The sequence below is a fragment of the Phaethon lepturus genome, unplaced genomic scaffold (assembly GCF_000687285.1).
Source record: "Phaethon lepturus isolate BGI_N335 unplaced genomic scaffold, ASM68728v1 scaffold45577, whole genome shotgun sequence".
NCBI lineage: Eukaryota > Metazoa > Chordata > Aves > Phaethontiformes > Phaethontidae > Phaethon > Phaethon lepturus.
The window spans coordinates 4,077-11,604 of NW_010553424.1; the positions used below are offsets into that span (position 1 = coordinate 4,077).

Consider the following 7,528-nt stretch of genomic DNA (forward strand, 5'->3'; position numbering starts at 1 on the left):
TTCCTAACACAATGTTGGAAATAAGTCTCTGACTGCTATGGAGGGGGTTCGATCTCCTGCTAGTGAAGTCTAGATATCTTGCTCTGTCACAGCAGTATCATATACTAGCATCTGCTTTCAACAGGGTCCCATAAGGTAAACCCAGTCCAAGTGATTTTAGCTAACCTAAGTCATAATTAACACCGCCTATGTTTGTACAAGGCCTGACTTTGCATCTATGGAGAGCAAAATGTTTACATTCTTACTGTCTTACCACAAATAAACTGTGGTAAATATTTTTGTAAGTTGTGCACTGCTGTATCTACATAACGAAAAAAAATCCCAAAGAACATTCATGTTTCAAGGATCTAAGAGGCCTCGAATCCCTGGGTCTCAACTATTTTATTTTTTTCTCAAAATCATGCATTTTGTAACATTAAAAATTCTATGTAACACTGAAAAAGTCTTTAACTTCAGAGTTCACATATAAGTAAGTACAAATAAGTTAAAAAGAGGAAGAGGTTAGTAGAAACACCAGAGAAAAGTAACACTTTAAAAAAGGGATAAGGACATTATTTAGAGTTCTTTTAGTAAATAACTGTAAAACATTGTGAGGAGTGAGAAAGGTTCCAGTCCAATTATGAGAAAATAATGAGAATGTATGAGGGTTTAGTAGAACCATGCAGTTTGGCTTGCATAAGTGATGAAACTGTCTCACTTCAGTCTCCTTTTTCCCCTGTCTTAAACCAGTTTCACCCATGGGTTTGAAGGGACTCCCTTGCTATCCTGCCTGATAGGAAGTGGAAAACGAGTTCACTGGCACCTTTTACATAAGCAGCATGAACTACAATCAGCACAGAGCAATAAGACATTCCCAGAGATTGAAATCTCACATTCATTAAACGATTATACATTTTCACATATAGTCTTGCTGATTTGTGAAGATGATGCTGACTCTTACTGTCCAAGGAATGGGAGAAAGACCTTTGATCAAACTTTGCAATTCTGTGTCTGTCTGAATTGGTATCTCTCTACTCACCTTAAACTCTTTTTCAATGTTGGCAAGCACGGCCAGCTCATTGCTGAGCTCTAGGGCAGTCATTACAGGGTCTTCACTGGACAAAGACAGATAAGCAGGGCTTGCCAGACCTTTGTAGGCATTGATTCGGGATCTAGAATGGCTGAAAGAGTCATGCTTTTGTTTCTGGTTGCACTCACTGCACTTGCAGAAATAGTCATGTGGCCTATCAATACGAGCTCCTTTTCTCAGCAGAGTGTGGACGATCTCATACTCGTGGCAGTGAGCGGCCAGAATGATCGGTGTAACATCGTGGGAAAACCGTGTGCCATCTTCATCGTACGCATAGAAGTCATCGTGCTGGAGCTCAGACTGACTAGGACTCAATGCAAGCCTCTTGCCTTCGGCAAACGCAGGATGGTTTAGGATCGCTTCCACTATCCGAACATAACCTTTGCTAATAGCCAAAAGCAAGGCATCCCCAACCCGAGAGAGGTTCTCCTTCTTCAGTAGCAGTTCTGTGATCTCCAGGTGCTCGTTGGCAACCGCCAGCTGCAAGGCGTTCTGCCCCATATAGTCCACACAGTTCACATTGAGTGAGGGACATTCTTCCAGCATTTTGCGAATCACTGGAATATTTCCGTATTCGGCTGCATCCAAAAAGCGCTCCTCCTCAAGAGAAAGACTTGTTGAGTGGTCATTAAACATATATGCTGGCCCTCGACTGGCCTGCCTCCTCCCCTTCTCCCGGAGAATGGTCTGTCGCCGTAGCGCTAGTCTATTCTCATTGCCTCGGCTGTATGGAAATAGAGAAATTATTAGTTCTGTTGTATGCAAGGACATATCAATTTTAAATAATAATTAATTAAAATATTTTAGTCATTTATCTGCTGCATCTTTTTAGCTCAGAAGAGAGACCAGAAACCCCGACTTCGATGCGCTTTGTAACCACTGTTGCTACACAGCCCTGGAATCAGTAGCTGGCTACATTTTATTTCAACAAGAAGAAAAAGCCCTCGTCAATCATCATTTAGACTACACTTTTTTCCCTGTTTCATCCTCCATAGCTTTTGCATAATTTTTAGTGAAGCTGGACTGTGCTTCATGTTACGTAAGTAGAATAACAGTTTTAAAGGTAAGGTTCTTTTTCAGGTTTACACAGAAACCTCCCTCTGTTTCTCCATCACTCTTCTGTCCAAACTTATCATCATTCGGTATCCCACACACCCCTTTGATATGTATGGTCACTTAATGAAAAAAGTGTTTCCTATTTTAATCTAGAAAAGAAGAAAGCATTGTAACATTTTTAAATGCTAAGATTTCATTTTCTGGTTACAAGAATATTTCCAACAGAAAACATTCTGCTAAGCTTGAGAATTGCTTCAAAATCAAAACAATATTTTCTCTGGATGAATGTACTACTTTCTGACATGCATGCTACATCTAGCAGATATGCTGAAGGACTTCACTGGAACAATTTGGTATCAAAAAAACCCAACACCAGATCTCAATTTCATTGTTTAAATACATATTTTAAGACAAAGATGACCTGGAGAATAATGATGACATGCAGTGACTGCCTCAGTCCAGAGACAGCTGGTATCAACAGGACAAGGCAGTGCAAATAGCCCACACCTGCTCAGCTGGTAGGAAGAGTCCCAGTGACACCACATGAGCCTAGGTGCCCTCAGGTGGCCCTTCTGAAAGTCACCATCCCCTCAGGATGCCACTCACCCGCAGCTCTTTGCTGCTAAGCCACAGCTCAGAGTGAAGACAAGTCGCAGTGTGAAAGGAGCCGCACTTCTGGGATGAGGGATGAGGGACTGCAGAGGACAGCAGGGCACAAGAACAGGGAAATTCTCTAAATTTCCTTCTGCCTCAGAAAAGCAGGCAGGCTGACTTCACTTGCTTTTATTATTCTTACCCCCGTCACTACTTCGGCAACTATCTAACTTACATTTTGGATCTGGTTTCTCTTCACCCTGCTGACGTTTTTCTGACATCTATAATGGAATGCTCAGTCATAAACTGAATCTGTACAAGATAAAAGCATATCGACTACACTGTATGACTGTTACTCCCCATCTCCACCACCCTTTTCATTATTACAGTTCATAACCTTGATATCCTATTTATTCTTCCACTCAGTGGCTTGCCAACAAATCCTGCCAATTCTTCATGATAGCTCTGAAATATTGTCCACTCTACTACTTCTACTACTGAAACCCTCATGCATTCCTCACCTCTTATGTTAATTATCAATTACTTAATAATTATTTAATTATTAAACCATAAAGTGAACCAAATCAAAGCTAAGTTCACTGAGGAATGCTACAAAATAAGCTACATTCTCTTTAATAAGAAGAAAATCTAATTCATGACTCTACTATTTCAGTCAACTAAGATCCCAATCCTCAATAGAAATTCAATTGCAAATCATTTTCTCTCCAGAATTACTCTGCTAAACTACATAATATTCACTACAACTTCATCTTTTTTATTTTTGAATGGTAGCTTAATGATTCTTTACATACATATGCTCAAATACACATCACTATTTTCAGTATTTCCCACAAAATAATAAACATGAGCAGTATTTTATTCATTAAATACTTACGAACAAATATGAATGTAAATATTTAAAAGATAGTAAAAAAATCAGTCCATTGTGACTCAAAATATTTTCACAAAAAGTAATATTACAAGATATTATTTCTTCTAGATTGTTTGTATTTAACTTCAGCATAAATTTCCATTCTGCCTCTTTCCTTCTCTGTTCCAGAGATATAGTCCTCTGCAACACTGGAAATGCTTCAAATTGCCAAAGTCTTAAACCTAAAAGGACAATTTTTTTGCAAGATAATCACAGGTATGGAATGTAGAACGTATCAAAACTGACAACTATAACATTGTTCAATATGCAGACAGTACTAATACTGTGCTACAATGCCAAGTTTACAGCCCTAGTTTGGAATACGTCGTTTCATGGTATGGAATAAAGTCAGATCCCATCCTCTTCTGCTCCTCAAGATCTCTATGAAGGCTGTCTCAGTTAATGTGGGTTCAAAGCATATGAGAGAGCATGGATATATGCTTGTATGTATGTCTTATAGGTGAACATGCTATGTGGCTGGTTGAGATTTTTCCATGTATATTTCCAGATATTTTAAAAGAAAAAAAATATTTGTATTTGTTGAAAAGACAGCCTTTAGATGGGTTTCATAGAAAACATGAAAACTGAAAGAATCAAAACGTTACTGGCATTGGCAACAATATTGGTGCCAAAAATGAAAATTCACTACACAGAAGCCAGTCTTTTGATATACCTACAAGTGTCTTACTGGAAATGCGTGTGCTAAATTGGAACAGGGATGGAATGGCAGAAAGGAGAGATCACAGCAGAGACAGCAGATGCCAGGCTACCCAGTTTTGAAACGTATACCTTAAAGGACTGTAACGTCGTTCTGAAAGGTTTCTTCAAACATGGAATATGAGAGTGTAGTGGTAGGCTGAAAATAAGCTGGGAGACAGAAAAGAGAAGGAAGTTAAAGACAAGATGGAGGGGATGAGAAAGAAAGAAATGTAAGGCAAAATTTTAAAACCTGATGGGTTTTAAGATTTATGCACTGAATGACTCCTAAGAGATGACCGTAGCAAGACCATAGGGAGACAAGTTCGCTAACTTCCATAACAGTTAGATCTCCAAAAATAAAGGACTTAAATACCCCAATGAAGTTAATCCTACAGTCAAGGGTTTTAATTGGACTATATGTTTTCTGAGTTTTATAGCTTCCTGGAAAAAAGAGGCTCAGTGTAATCATAAAGATTTGAGAAAAAATGTCTAGTTGATTCCGATCAACTGATCAGAACCAATTTTCATTCACCATTGACCTTGCATACCCAAATTTTGCAATCCTTGGAAAAAATACATTTTTATAGTGAAATGAACTACAGCTAAAGTAAAAACAAACAATACATACTATAGTTACATGTCTTGTACATGTATGCTTCTACCAAATTTAATTAAACATGGTGTGGCTTTAGAGCTTAACTGATAAAAATTAAAGTTTCTCTAATGTAAAAGAGCAAATTTGCAAAAAATTGATACTAAAACATTGACCATACTGCTTTTAAGACTTTCTATATAGGTGATGCCATGGGAGCTCACTGAATTGTGAATTGCTGCTCTTTCTTAGATATTTAGAAAGACATGTATATCTGGGTTGGACAGTTTTCAGTAAGCGATATAATTTTTTTTTAAATTATTCTTTTATTCTCCTGCACTTTTAATCAACAATCATATTGTTTCTTTGATGCATACTGCTTTGCACTTTTTCTATTCTATAGTTCAGTGTATAAATGCAAGAACCTAGTAAAATCATCATAGGAGGCAGCCCTAAACAAGCAAGAAGAATAAAACATGGTTTGTTCAAAAACAGCATTTGCAGATGAAATACAGATAAGAAAGGTGATACCTAAAGTGATTACTTTAAAAAAGAATACTTTTGAGGGTTTTTCTTTTCAGTTTAGGTAAAATATAGCAACCTTACAAGATTCAACACATGTATACGGGAAAACTAGGATAAATATAAAATAAAGAGCACATGGCTTTTTTCCTGAGCTACACTTCCACAGTTCATAGGATTTGTATTTACTACTAATAAAAAAGTTTGCTTTCAAAATGAATTTACACATAGAAATACATATTGCCCTGCTGGTATTTAAATATTTTGTATTGTTTGAAAGAAGAGAAAATATTTCTCTACTAACAATTTGGAAAAACTACTTATTACAAAATATTAAATTATTAAACTAATTATTATATGTAACAGTTACATGTCGATATAACTGTGCTTGCATCACTTAAGATTGCTTTGATATTACATAGTCAACTTCTTATTTGACTTGTGCTTCATTTTTAAACTTCTTTCACAGCAGAAGTTATAATGCTGTTTGGATTCCACAGGGCTAAGCAAGTTTGGGTAGCAAAAGGTGAAAACATCCACCTCGATCTGAGAAGCCAGTGTGTAATTTAGCTCTTCACTGGAATAAACTGTTACAATCAGATGTTTTCATGAGTATCAGTTGCTCAGTTTCTCTTTAATTTTTTTTAACACAAGCATCTGTCAGCATATCAGCTCCTATAGGTGTCCTTATCTGTACCTCTACTAACTCTCATCATGGCTACTAGAATTTCCCTCTCCACGGCCTCTTCAGACTTTAAGATGCGATGATCATCTTCCAACAAAAATCACTGCAGTATCTCTCACCTTAGAAATTCGCAGAGCATCCATGCTCTCCCTCTACCTTATTTCACCCCAATTCATTCTAAAGACCCAAATCACCATGTTTTAAGAAGTATTTGTTGTTTTGCTCCAACTGGTATCATGGGTCTATCCCCCTCAATCCTTACTCCATCAGTTCCTCTCCCATTTCTTCCATAAGTGCTGCGACTGTGTAGGCGAAAGCTCCTCCCGCTCATATCTGCTATCAAAAAAGCCATGCTGCATCTCCTACATAGCAGGGGAAGTGTTCACAAAGACTAAGTTCAGTTTAATGAGTTTAATCTCTCCAACACCAACAGTCAGTAAAGGCAAACAGACACCATGAGACTGGGATTCAGAGCAGAAACTCCATCTCTTTGTAGATTATGTACCACATATAGGATGATTAGCAACATTAACATAACATTAGCTGTTATGATTATGTTAGCCTAAAATAAATAGCCTAAATTCCCCACATCTGTTCAACTCATAATAAGACATCTCTACTGCTCATCCTTATCCTTCTGATTCTCACTTTTGGCAGAAACATTGAGACAATACATATGAATGCAAAGATGGATTTAGAAAAGCTAAAGATCAGCTGGAGTTAAAAGTAGCAAAGGATGTGAAGACCAGCAAAAAATGTCTTCTGAACGTACACTAGAAGCAAAAGGAAGGCTAAGGAAATTCATGTGGACCCACTGTTCAACAAACTGGTGGACCCGGTGACCAAGGACACAGGTGAGACTGAGGTACTGAATGCTTCCTTTATCATATACCTGTGTAAGAAAAAAACCAATGTATGTAGTATATAACACAAAAAGATATATTATACAATTTGTAAGACATATATTTTATAAAATTATATATTGATACATTTTAAATGCAACATGTATAAAATTAAATAATAAACACTTAGTCCAATCAGAGCTAGGATGTGAGCTTAGACAGAGACATGGTCTGAACCTCTATGCGATGCCATGCTACAGGACATCTGGCCACAGTCGTAAAGGATAACAAAAAATGTTTCTACAAATATATTAACAACAAAAAGAAAGCCAAGGAGAACCCCCATCCCTTATTGGATATGGCGGGGAACATTGTCACCAAGGATGAGGACAAGGCTGAGATAGTTAATGTCTTCTTTGCCTCAGTCTTTAATAGCCAGTCCAGGTATCCACAGGGTATTCAGCCCCCTGAGCTGGAAGATGGGGATGGAGAGCACCATGATCCCCTCAGAATCCAGGAGGAAGCAGTTAAGGACCTG

General features: G+C 37.6%; 1 pseudogene; it reads right to left on the reverse strand.

The window, feature by feature from the left end:
- Positions 1-1,018: 1,018 nt before the first annotated feature.
- Positions 1,019-7,040, reverse strand: LOC104624225 (annotated as a pseudogene).
- Positions 7,041-7,528: the final 488 nt, after the last annotated feature.